Genomic DNA, 13,808 nt, shown 5'->3' on the forward strand with positions numbered 1-13,808 from the left:
CAGTGTTTCCTGTCAGTTTCTGTTAGATTTGTGTAAGCATAGTGTACAGTTGGAGTTAGTTTAACCATTTTATAGAGTTCCATTTTTTTTTCACAGGGAGTTTTCTGTCTACTTTGATGAACAGATGGAGCAGGATAAGGGCTGGTCTGCCTGTCATCATGCAGGAGTGTCAGTGCAGAAGATTAGAAATGCACCATTTTCTCTGCTTGAACTTTGGCTCTGTTTTTTGTATGAACTCAGATATATTTATGGAGCTGTGCTTTGTATTTGAGATTTGGATCTTTGCCTCTTATGACTGATAAATCTATGGGGCGGTCTCTTTCCTGTTATTAAAAAGAAGTGTTAATACTTCCTATGTGAAGGAATGATGGAAGCCACACTTAAATACTCCTCAGCTCAAGAAACTAACACTTGGTGTCAACTTCAACAGTTGGTGCAAGTTGTTGAGAAGAGGCTGTTTGAGCAATACCAGGCACATCTTTACTTCATGAACATCCTTCATCCTTGCTACCTGGTTCAGGCATGGGTGTAATGTGGAGACAATATTGTTGCCATGCCACAATCTCCTTGTGATGGTAGAGGAAGGCAAAAAGTCTCTGCTGGTTTTGTTGGCTCTTTTGGCATCTATTGATGCCATTGCATTGGGGCTGTGTTGAATCACCTACAGGATGTCCCATTGTGGTGTGTTCCTTCCTCTTCGAGAGGTCCCAAAGTGTGGTAATGAGTTTTTACTCTGCTTCCCAAGGACTGTTGCATCCTGGGTTCTTCAGAGCTTCAGCTTGTCCTCCCAGTTGCCCAAAATATATGGGTGGCTGACATGTTTAGGTCACTAGTGTCACCAGTGTGTGCATAACACTTAGATCTCATTTTACAGTGGTATCTGTGCTTTCCAAGGAATTGACTGAAGTTAGGGAATAGTTCTGACAGCTCTGGTTAGATCTCAGACCATATAAGACTGGGAAGATGCTCATAATATGATTATGCATCTACAGGAATTGACAGGGGCTCTGATATGTCTGACCTTTGCCAGGTCAAGTCTCAGTCTTGGGGTCGTAAACAGAACTACCCCTGGATTGTCAGGTGAGAAATGTGGCACCTGGTGCCTTTTTCCACCTACAGTTGGCTTGGAGGTAGTGACCTATTTTCCCAGTGGATATTTTGCTACAGTGATCTACACTTTTGTGATCTCCAAACTAGCTTAATGAAATGTGCTGAGCTTGGGGCTATGTTTAAGATTACTTCACCTAGTGCAGAATATAGCAGCTCATTTCTTGAAATGCATTGGCTCTTATTATGTATATAATAAGTGTGCTCTCTGTCCTGCACCGAGTTGTTCCCTTTTGTTCACACAGAATGATTCTCAACAGAGAGATTGTCCCTCCGTCCTAGGTCTTGTTATAAGAATTAGTATCTCATGAGCCATGTTTGCTTTCAGTTTTGGGTTTACAGAGCCAGGAGGGACTTTTCAGCAGTTATTTGTGCACTGACTAACGCATCCTACAGCTTTGAATTGGTGTTTTCTGTAGGCATCTTTACTGAACAAACATTTATCGGTGGTCCCCACGCACTGAACTATCTGACTGGTGGCATATAGTGAACTTGTAGAATCATTGAAGTATAGGGCTGGAAGGGACCATGAGAAGTCAAAAGTCCAATCCCCTCCGCTGAGACAGAACCAAGTGAAACTAGACCATCCCTGACAGATGCTTGTGCAACTTGTTTTTAAAAATCTCTAATGATGGGGATTCCACAACCTCCATTGGAAGTCTATACCAGTGCTTAGCTATCCTTATAGTTAGAAAGCTTTCCCACTATCTAACCTAAATGTCCCTTGCTACGGATTAAGCCCATTGCTACTTGTTTTGCCTTCAGTGGACATGGAGAACAAGTGATCACTGTCCTCTTTATAACAGCCCTTAATATATTTGAAGACTGCTGTCAGGTCTTCTCTCAGTCTTCTTTTCTCAAGAATGCTCAGTTTTTTTAACCTGTCTTCATAGGTCACATTTTCTAAACCTTTTAAAATTTGTGTTGCTCTTCTTTGAACTCTTTCCAATTTGTCCATATTTCTGCTAAAGTGTGGCACTTAGACTAGACACATTACAATAGTTGAGGCCTCACGAGTGCCAGGTAGAATGGGCCAGTTGCCTCCTGTGTCTTACATATGACACACCTGTTAGTAGACTCCAGAATGATATTAGCCTTTTTCACAACTGCATCACATAATTGACCTGTAGCAACACATAAGCTCTTAGGCTATACCTATAGTGTGGCAAGGAGAAAAAATTTCAGAAAATAAGCAGGAAAAATTTGCAAGAGGTGTGGAAGAGGAAACCTGGCTACCTCTACTCCTTTTCCATGCGTCGATTGCTGGGATGTCCCCTGTGTCCACAACACCATTCTGCATGAAGAGGTGCATTGCCATTTGTGGAAGTCAGGATGCAACCAATCTACACAGCCGAACTATGAGTGCCCTCAGAGTCAAATTACTGGACAGGCTGAGAGACATGTGGAGGGACAGCTTTCTGCACAGAATATCTCAGCATTTGCAGTGCTTGGTTAGGATTTTAAATTTTTCAGCTCCTAAGCTTTCTGTAGGTCATATGGTTTGCAACCTCTTTGGCCTTTCTACAAAAGAGGAGCCTGCAGTGTTTATTTCTGTTCCTTCAGGCTGTGATTCTTTTCCAGTAAGATTTTCCCTTTCCAGATTTTGACAAGGCAGAAGTGGAAGGTAGAAATTATGTTTCTTACATTTACCTTGCATTCAAAATTATGTATTGAGGTACCAAAGTAAATTAACTGGATGACTTATCTTTTAATAATCAGTAATCTTCCTTAAGCTGAGAGTGAATTTATTTACAATTTTTATTTGCAATCAGATTTTCATCTTACATTGATAACTTCTATCAGAAGGATCACAAGCTGTTTCACAAACTACTCATAGACTCATAGACTCTAGGACTGGAAGGGACCTCGAGAGGTCATCGAGTCCAGTCCCCTGCCCTCATGGCAGGACCAAATACTGTCTAGACCATCCCTAATAGACATTTATCTAACCTACTCTTAAATATCTCCAGAGATGGAGATTCCACAACTTCCCTAGGCAATCTATTCCAGTGTTTAACTACCCAGACAGTTAGGAACTTTTTCCTAATGTCCAACCTAAATCTCCCTTGCTGCAGTTTAAGCCCATTGCTTCTTGTTCTATCATTGGAGGCTAAGGTGAACAAGTTTTCTCCCTCCTCCTGATGACACCCTTTTAGATACCTGAAAACTGCTATCATGTCCCCTCTCAGTCTTCTCTTTTCCAAACTAAACAAACCCAATTCCTTCAGCCTTCCTTCATAGGTCATGTTCTCAAGACCTTTAATCATTCTTGTTGCTCTTCTCTGGACCCTCTCCAATTTCTCCACATCTTTCTTGAAATGCGGTGCCCAGAACTGGACACAATACTCCAGTTGAGGCCTAACCAGCGCAGAGTAAAGCGGAAGAATGACTTCTCATGTCTTGCTTACAACACACCTGTCAATGCATCCCAGAATCATGTTTGCTTTTTTTGCAACAGTATCACACTGTTGACTCATATTAAGCTTGTGGTCTACTATGACCCCTAGATCTCTTTCTGCCATACTCCTTCCTAGACAGTCTCTTCCCATTCTGTATGTGTGAAACTGATTGTTCCTTCCTAGGTGGAGCACTTTGCATTTATCTTTATTGAACTTCATCCTGTTTACCTCAGACCATTTCCCCAATTTGTCCAGATCATTTTGAATTTTGACCCTGTCCTCCAAAGCAGTTGCAATCCCTCCCAGTTTGGTATCGTCCGCAAACTTAATAAGCGTACTTTCTATGCCAACATCTAAATCGTTGATGAAGATATTGAACAGAACCGGTCCCAAAACAGACCCCTGCGGAACCCCACTTGTTATACCTTTCCAGCAGGATTGGGAGCCATTAACAACTACTCTCTGAGTACGGTTATCCAGCCAGTTATGCACCCACCTTATAGTAGCCCCATCTAAATTGTACTTTCCTAGTTTATCTATAAGAATATCATGCGAGACTGTATCAAATGCCTTACTAAAGTCTAGGTATATCACATCCACCGCTTCTCCCTTATCCACAAGGCTCGTTATCCTATCAAAGAACGCTATCAGATTAGTTTGACACGATTTGTTCTTTACAAATCCATGCTGGCTATTCCCTATCACCTAACCACCTTCCAAATGTTTGCAGATGATTTCTTTGATTACCTGCTCCATTATCTTCCCTGGCACAGAAGTTAAACTAACTGGTCTATAGTTTCCTGGGTTATTTTTATTTCCCTTTTTATAGATGGGCACTATATTTGCCCCCTTCCAGTCTTCTGGAATCTCCCCCGTCTCCCATGATTTCCCAAAGATAATAGCTAGAGGCTCAGATACCTCTTCTATTAACTCCTTGAGTATTCTAGGATGCATTTCATCAGGCCCTGGTGACTTGCAGGCATCTAACTTTTCTAAGTGATTTTTTACTTGCTCTTTCCTTATTTTCTCTTCTAAACCTACCCTCTTCCCATAAGCATTCACTATACTAGACATTCCTTCAGACTTCTCAGTGAAGACTGAAACAAAGAAGTCATTAAGCATCTCTGCCATTTCCAAGTCTCCCGTTACTGTTTCCCCCTCCTCATTGAGCAGTGGGCCTACCCTGTCCTTAGTCTTCCTCTTGCTTCTAATGTATTGATAAAAAGTCTTCTTGTTTCCCTTTATTCCCATAGCTAGTTTGAGTTCATTTTGTGCCTTTGCTTTTCTAATCTTGCCTCCTGTGCTTTTCTAAGAAAATGTGTGGTTTTTTTTTTAAATTAAAATAATCAGCAAGTGGTTTAGAAAAAGAACATGCTTTTACTGTATTGACCTGAAGCAGAACCTGAATTTTGAAGAGGTATTTGGGTCTAGATGTAATGGAAATCCCATGGAAATGGTCCAATAGTTTGCCTCTAGGCAGCACTATAATATAATTAATGAATAATATGATTGAGAACAACTCATGAGATTTCAATTCTGTCAACTCCAAACCTATCCATGATTTGGTTACAAAGGCAAACTCCAGCCTGTCCCTCATCAAGATCCAATTCTGATCACCACTTTCTTGGCCCAACACTTGTTGCAAGAGTAGCTGGGAAGCTACTCTTGTTGAATTGAAAAGGGCATGTTGCATTGAAAAGGGTATGAAAAAGATCCAGAAAAAAAATTGCCATTTCCCTTGACAAACATCTTTTGATGGCAAAACTGCTATTTTCTGCCTTTACATTTAGACAAAGAAGAAAAATGGAGACAAGAGTGATTATTTAAAATAAATGTTGGTGAAAAGTTGATTTTTTTCACCCCAGTTGAAGCCTCTTGTGTATCTCTCTATCAGTGGTTTGCAGCATGTCATATTTGGCAGAAGGGAGACCAATTCAGGTCAGAGAGCAGCTTCTGAAAATAAATAGGATGTGTGCTACATTATCTCTCTGACTGCTGATTTCATTCTGATGGGGAAAAAACTCAGTTAACCCACAGCAACATCTCTACAGGGAGAAATAATTGTACAAAGTGTATTAGTAAAAAGCAATACTCTGACAAAAGTGTCCTAAAGATAGAGGACTGACAACTGTAACTGACTTCAGCTAGTGTTGTGTGTACAAGAGTAATGAGAGCTAGACTTTGGGCTAGACTGTGCAACACTTATTCAGACTACTGAGTGTTTACTCATATGAGTAGTCCCGTTGACCTTTATGGAACTATTTGTGTGAGTAATCCTTCACCAATCTGAGTAAAGATGGTACAATGCCTGCACTAATCACTTGTAGCACCCCCTCTCCACCTAGTTACCTTCTTTAATGCCAATCTTCCCTTCCCGGGATCCCAGAGCCCAGGCTCCAGCCTGATTGCAAATGTCTACACTGCAATTTTATAGGCCCAGAGCCCAAGCCCCAAAGAGCCAGAGTCAGCTGACAAGGGCCAGTCGCAGGTGTTTTATTGCAGTGTAGATATACCCAGTGTGGCCTACTAGCACTGTCTAGCCACTGTGGCTCAGGACAATTAACCTCTATGTGAATTCACTTACATGATCTCCCTTAGGGTTTTTATTGGGAAAAGTTGGCTTTAATATCCACCTGTCAACAGATTGCAGTGGGAATGTGTTGAATTGGCATAAATTTGTGTGCCCTTGCTATTTTCCCTTCACTGACCAGAGCCACACACTTGTGAGGTCATGCTGGTGACTTGGGGTTTCTTTGGTGGCAGAGAGCTTGTGGGTTTCTTCCATGGCAACAACTTCCACCCACATTGGTCCCCATGACTGGAGTCAGACTGTTGAATCCTGGCCTCTGTCAAATCACTTGGTTCCAGATGACAATATCTTCATATCATTATATTTAAAGTCAAAAGAATATCCATAGGTGTATTGGTGGATTTCTGCCCCCACTCTTAGTGTCTTGGGAAAAATAAACATTCTAAATAGGAGTATATATTGAATGTATTTTCATGTGGGGAGACAGCAGAAATGTATATAAATTTGGCATTATAGCCTCGATATAATTTTGATTTCTCCTCTCAAAAAATACCACGCCCAAAATTTATTGGGGGGAAAATCATAAATAAAGCCTCTTGATCAACTTTATTTCCCAAACCTGTAAAACTTCTTGTCCTTCAGCAGATAGCTGATTTGTTTATATTTGTCTTGATTTATCACATTTAACTCTTTAGACTGATGGCCGTTAATGTTTTGCACTTCAACATGTTTAACAATCGTTAATGAGTTAAGCTTTAGTAGGTATAGTTAGCCTCATGTTATGAATGGCATCAATTAACTACAGAGAGATTAAATCACTTGCCTAAAGTAACGTAAGAAGCCTTTGGCAGAGTTAAGAATAGTCTGATGCCTTATTCACAAAAGGAACCTTCCTACAGAACAAAGATAACTATTTCAGAAAAGTAACCCTGCAGGAAAAATATGAATGAACTGTTCTACATTGTTTCTCTTGAAAATCATTTGGTTGCTCTTTCAGACAGGCTGGTTACTGTATTGTATAAAAGAGACTCAGAACAATTCCAAGACAATACTGCATCTTTAATATGTTATGCACTTATTGCTGCTGCAGTGATGAAGCTATTTTAGATTAACAGTATTTGACCCTTGAACCATTTCCTAATAATGTTTCTCTTTTAAACTGTTCTTTCAAATTGAAATCTTCAGATCATTATTACTTTTCCACTGGATTAAAGTTTTTTTTATTGTCAATGAAATTTGGCAGCTTTAACATTTTGAAATACAAACAAAATCAAATATTACTGTGATATATGTGAAATAGTTTGTAATAAGTTTTTGGTCTCTGTTTCCCCAAGAAATAACAGATCTAGGCTTTTGATTGCTATTGCATAATTTACATCAGTATTTTCTTCTTCCAGTAGAGTCCCTACGGGTGCTCCACTGTAGGTATATTTGTGTCCTTGTGCTTCTGATTGGAGATCTTTGGTAGCAGTGTCCGTTGATCCTGCACATGCGCTCTCCCCTCCTCGTGCTCTGCCTCAAGGCTAATAAGCACTGCGGGGCAGACTACTACTTCTCAATTGCCCCAGGCTAGAGATGGAGCCATTAGCAGTCCATTCACGGATACTTTACTCTCTAGAAATTCATTCTTAGGGCTTGGCTACACTGGAGAGTTGCAGCGCTGATGGTGGGTTTACAGTGCTGCAACTTAGTAACTGTCCACACCTGCAAGGCACATCCAGCACTGCAACTCCCTGGCTGCAGCGCTGGCTGTACACTTGGTCTGCTTGGGGTGTAACAATTGCAGCGCTGGTGATGCAGCGCTGCTCGTCAAGCGTGGCCACCAAAAGCGCTGTTATTGGCCTCCAGGGTATTAGGAGGTATCCCAGAATTCCTGTCCACAACAAACCGGAAGAATGGCTGAACTCTGAGCTCCTGAGCTCCCCGGAGCTACTTATCTAAAAAACAAACACAGCTGCTCTTTGCTCCAGCCAGCGATGAGCGGAGGCAGGGGAATTGCTTTGGAATGTTCACAGCTGTTTGCTTGAGGAGAGAGGGGAGTCCGTGTTGAGCAGCTGCTTATGTGGTCTGAAGGCTATTTAGGAGTGCATAATTTGCATTTAGTGAGTAAGAGAGGGCTGGGGGAAGGGCTCGAAACCTTTAAAATGATTGAATGTTGGTGCTGTGTATCTTCTAGTCCTTAGAACTTGCAAGGCAGGGAGCTGAGAACAGTGTCAGCTCCAAAAATCCAATCTCTCTGTCTCCCCCACGCTCCCTGTCACACTCCACCCCACCCCCTCTTTTGAAAAGCACGTTGCAGCCACTTGAACGCTGGGATAGCTGCCCACAATGCACCACTCCCAACAGCGCTGCAAATGCTGCAGATGTGGCCACACTGCAGCGCTGGTAGCTGTCAGTGTGGCCACACTGCAGCGCTTTCCCTACACAGCTGTACGAAGACAGCTGTAACTCCCAGCGCTGTACAAGTGTAAGTGTAGCCATACCCTTAGCTAGTTTTAGTGTTTTCTTCTTAGTTCTCATAGGCCTTGGCTACACTGGCGCTTTACAGCACTGCAACTTTCGCGCTCAGGGGTGTGAAAAAACACCCCCCTGAGCGCTGCAAGATACAGCGCTGTAAAGCCTCAGTGTAATCAGTGCCACAGTGCTGGGAGCGCGGTTCCCAGCACTGCAAGCTACACCCGTAGAGGATGTAGTTTACGTGCAGCGCTGGGAGAGCTCTCTCCCAGCACTGGCACTCCGACCACACTCACACTTCAAAGCGCTGCCGCGGCAGCGCTTTGAAATTTCAAGTGTAGCCATACCCATAGAGTTTCCTTTAGTTTTTTTTCTTCCCTGTTAAAAACAAACACACATTTTTTTGTTTTACCTACCCCACCCACCCCCTATTGGGAAATATCCCCAGTAAGGGGAATTTCCAGGTCGCCTGGGTTTAAGAAATGTCTCTCCTGCAAGGAGTCCATTCTGGTAACGGATGGGCATTCCTGCTGTGTCTGTTACCAGATCCCCCAAAAAAACAGGAACTGAAGCTAAAGCTGCTCCTTATGGAGGGTGCTCTCCAGCCTGTATCTGACCCGTGCCCAGAGTCTTACAGGCAACACAAATCTTCTCCATAGCCTTCCAGTGAACTAAGGAAGAAATCCTCAGATGCCCCATGCAAGACCTCCAAAAAGAGATCTTCAAGCCTTTGTAGTGAGCCCTGAAACAGTGAGAGGAGGTCCCTGGCACATTCAATCTCTTTGGTACCGACAGCACTGAAGACATCTAAACATGATATCCACAGGTTGTGTGGGTCCAGTGTGACAGATACCACTGGTATGTCTAAGGACTGCCTGGGCACAGGCACCAAATCAATGGTACCGCCAGTCACGGACAGGTGTGGAGATTGTGCCACCTCTGGGAAGACTGCATCGGTACAGATGCCATTGGAACCTATGACTGCGAGGCAACCATCATTAGAGCGCTCGATGCAGCGAAGGTTGCGAGCTCCCTCAGTACCACCAACTCAATAACAGCAACCGCTAAGGGTAACAAATACTGTGGCACAATAGGAATTTAGGTTCTCTAAGGACCTCAGAGTATCTAAGCTATCAGTCTCATCTAATTTGTACCAGGGCCTCAGTACTGGGCACATCTTGAACTCCATAATGACCACCAGCACTGATCCATGCACCTCTGTATCGGCTCCACCACTTTCTAGCGGAGAGTTGGATAATGGCCAGGAGGTCATCTCCCATCACTCTCACTATCCTTCCTCCAACTACCAACCTGGGCCTTCCCAGTCAAACCCTCAGTCTGGACCTCAACCCCTGTGGTATGACTAAAGATGGGGTCAGCCAGCCATGCCTTTTCCACTGCCCCTATGGGATACGTGGGCAGCATTATATACTGCGGAGCCTCAGAACCTCCTGAGGAGATCCTGGAGGAGTAGGATGTTGGACTAGAGGAAGTGGTTATTCACGAACATGGACCTGCAAATTAATGTCCAAAAGTCGACCTTAGCTCCAGTGCAATGTTTGGAGTTCATAGGGGTCGACCTCGACTCACTGCAAGTGAGGGTGCTCCTTCTACAACACAGATTTCACAGCCTGTCCGCACGTAGAGACAGTTCAAGCTAGCCCTCAAACATTGGCCAGACGTTCCTCCAGCTTCTGCGGCAAATGGTGGCTGGTATGTTTGTAATATTTAATGCCAAACTAGAGATGAAGTGTCTGCAGACATGGTTCAGCTCGGTTTATAGCAAAAAAAAACAAAACAAAAAAACAGGTTAGACAACCCTCTCTTGATGCCTTCCAGCGTCAAAGACCCGGTAAATGTTTGCACAGGGGTCCTGTTTGCTCAGCCCTCCTTTGACATTTCTTCTCATACAGACATCCCTCATGGATTGTGCTGCACACCTCAACAACCTCATGACTCAGGGAAAATGGTGACTCTCCACATCAACGTTGTTTAACAGAGAAGATAATGTGCTACATAAATCAAAAGGGAGGCTCTGGAACTGAGGCATTTGCCACAATGTTCTAATATCAGCACCAAACACAACAACAGGCAGTTTTCACATGACCATGAGTGGGAAGTGAACCCCACAGTACTTTGCAACATATTTTGTCAGTGTAGGACACCAACAATAAACTTGTTTGCTACTTACCTGAACAGGAAATGCCCACATTATTGATCCAGGGCTAGCCTCGGACAGCACTCATTAGGGGACGGTCTCCTTCTTCCATGGGACAAGGACCTTCTTTATGCCATTTCCCATTCCCTCTCTTGTTGAAGGTCCTATTGAAAATAAAGAGAAAAAGCATATGTCATACTGATTGCTCCCACCTGAGTGAGACAGATGACGATGTGTCCACCAATCCCTCTTCAACCCACTCCTTACCTTCTCTCCCAGAAAGAACAACACACTCTCCATCTCAACCTCCAGCTCAAGGCTTGGCTGCTTTGTAGTTCCAATGCATAATACTCTTGCTCCCAGGAGGTACAGGAAGTGTTACTACACAGTAGGAAATTGGTTACCTGTCATACTTAACTACAAAAGTGGACGAGGTTTGAGGTTTGGTGCAATTCCAGGCACATTATCCCTACATCTGTTATTCTCCTATGGTGTTAGATTACATATTGGCTCTCAAGAAGACAGGGCTATCCCTCAGTTTGCTCAAGCTACACCTGGTGGCCATAGTGGTAGTGGTACCATCAACAGGTAGAGGGTTGTAGTTTTCTCACACCCAACTACAAAGAGATTCCTTAAGGGCATAACAAACGTCTTTCCCCACCCAGATGCCCTACTTTAACATGGGAACCTAAACTAATTTTAAAGAGCCAGACTAGATCATCCTTTGAACCAATGGCTACTTGTTTGCTTACACAGCTGTCAATGAAGATAGCATTTCAGGTGGCCATCATCTCGGTGAGGAGAATAGGGGAAATAGCAGCACAGATGGTACACTCTGCTTTATAGTATTCTTTCACAACAAGGTTACTATCTGGCTACACCCAATGTTTTTTTCCTAAAGTGGCCTCATCTTGTCACATAAATCAACCAAATCCCCTCCCAACTAAGCCTCACCATGGTATCAAAGAGGCCATACTGCACGTGCTAGATGTTAGGAGAGCCCTGGCCTTCTACATGGGCAGGACAAAGACTTGTAGGAAATCTCCTCCTAAGCTCTTCCTTTTCATTGCAGAAAGGTCTAAAGGCACAGCAGCATCAGCCCAGAGACTCTCCAAATAGGTCTTGAACAGTATTAAGCACTGTTTTCATGTTCGCAATATAGTACCTTTACCTGGAATTTGCACACTCCACAAGGTCAGTTTCTTCCTTTGTCGCCTTCCTCAGGAATGTCCCTGTCTTGGAAATCTGCAGAGCAGCCATCTTGGGCATTTGTGCACACCCTCACAGAACCCTATGCCATCACTGGAGACTCTGCTCCCAATGCTAGTTTCGACTCCGCGGTATCATCATCCATAACAGACTTGACTCCAAAGCCCCAGCCTCCCATTAGGGATACTACTCGGGAGTCACCTATAGTGGAGCATCCATGGGAACACTACTCAAAGAAGAAGAGGAAGTTACTCACCTTGTGCAGTAATGATGGTTCCTTGAGATGGTGTCCCTATGGGTGCTCCATAATCCACCCTACCTTCTGTTTCAAAGTTATTGATAGGGACTCTGTGGTAGAGAAGGATCTGAAGGTGGGTCGCTTGCACAGCACTAATTAGCCTCAAGGCAGAGCACGAGAAAGGGAAAGTGAATGTGCAGGCTGAACAGACACTGCTACCAAAGATCTCTGATCAGAAGTACAGGAATGCACATGCATCTACAGTGGAGCATCCATTGGGACACTCATCTCGAAGAACCATTGTTACTGCACAGTGTGAGTAACTTTATCTTAATCAACACATAAAAGCTCCCTGTATTTTTGCTTTCCATCTGCAGAGGAAATTCCTAAAGGAATAGATTTTCATTTTCTCAGTTGAAAAGACTGCAAAGTAAACTTTCAAACATGAAAGGGCAGTTCAGAAACTCTTGGCCTGAGGTATTTTTGTTACACAGTGGGAAGAAAGTTTTTGTTTGTTGTTGAGATTTTGAGCTAGTTAAATATTTTTCCTCTCAGTCATTCATACAGTAACTGCTTTTAAGATTAGCTGCAAAATGCATTAGTTTCTGCTTCAGCAGACTGACTTGGTGTGGCAAAAGTAGCTTGGTTCAAAACCAAGCTGATGTGTAGAAGTTCAGTCCTTTGGCACCAGGAGGTCTGCAGTAGTTAGTGACTGTGTTGTCAGGATATTCAGAATCCAGCATTTCAATTTCCAGAGGTCGGGGAGGAGGTCTGCATAGCATTAAAGCAGATTTACTTTTTATTCAAGTTGCTAAAATACACAGTCAAAGTTGGCCAGTAGTCATGTTAATCTTTTTTTTTTTTTAAAGTTGGAGTAGATAGGAATTTGACTGTCTTGGCTCAGGCTTGGATCCTCCTCCACCGAGGGGCCTGGGATTCTGGATCCAAACCAGGGGTTAGCACGATTTGCTTGTAGACAAAAGGGGGTGGGTAGGCTGGAGTCTGAGTTCAAACTGAGGGTTCAAGCCCTATTGCTTTTCAGTGTGGATGCATCCCCACTGAACTCATGCTCCTTGAGTCTGCCAAAAGTAATCTCACACATTGACTTTTTGTACTCTGCACAGTCAAGTTTTCCCACACTGCGCCATGAACAAAGGGCTATAGTGGCCACATTCTGGGAGGCCATTAGGAAGTCTGGGATATAAGGGTTAGATTTTGGCCCACATAATGCAGTATAGATGCTGGAGACCCAGGTTGGGAACCAAGCTTCAACAATTCATGGCCTGGGGTTACTAATGAGTGTAGGCACTCAAGCTCTAGGTTATCAAACGCAGGGTCTGCTAAATTGAGTTCTGCTAATCCTGGACATACATTGCAGTATAGACATACCTTAAAGGAATGCCCAGGCTTTCCTTGGTTTTTAAGTAGTTCTATAAATATTGTGTGGAATGGAATGTAGGCTGCCAAATCCTACAAGTTCGTTCATTCATTCTCTCCCTCTCCCTCTCCCTCTCCCTCTCCCTCTCCCTCTCCCTCTCCCTCACACACACACACACACACACACACACGCAAAACCCTCCTCTTATTTTCCAAGCAGTAAAAAGTTCTTCTGGTATATCATAGTTTGCCATGAAAAATCTGACACAGTAAGTAAGATCTGTTCACCATAAAATAAACAGGAAGCTAGAAGTGCTTTTTCTATGTGAATTTTGC

General features: G+C 43.3%; 1 protein-coding gene across 2 annotated transcripts in view; it reads left to right on the top strand.

Moving 5' to 3' along the window:
- PLA2G4A (phospholipase A2 group IVA) overlaps positions 1 to 13,808 on the top strand; it is a 307,311-nt gene that overhangs the window by 217,404 nt on the left and 76,099 nt on the right. The gene's annotated exons all lie outside the window — the stretch shown is intronic.

The sequence above is a fragment of the Gopherus flavomarginatus genome, chromosome 7 (assembly GCF_025201925.1).
Source record: "Gopherus flavomarginatus isolate rGopFla2 chromosome 7, rGopFla2.mat.asm, whole genome shotgun sequence".
Taxonomy (NCBI): domain Eukaryota; kingdom Metazoa; phylum Chordata; order Testudines; family Testudinidae; genus Gopherus; species Gopherus flavomarginatus.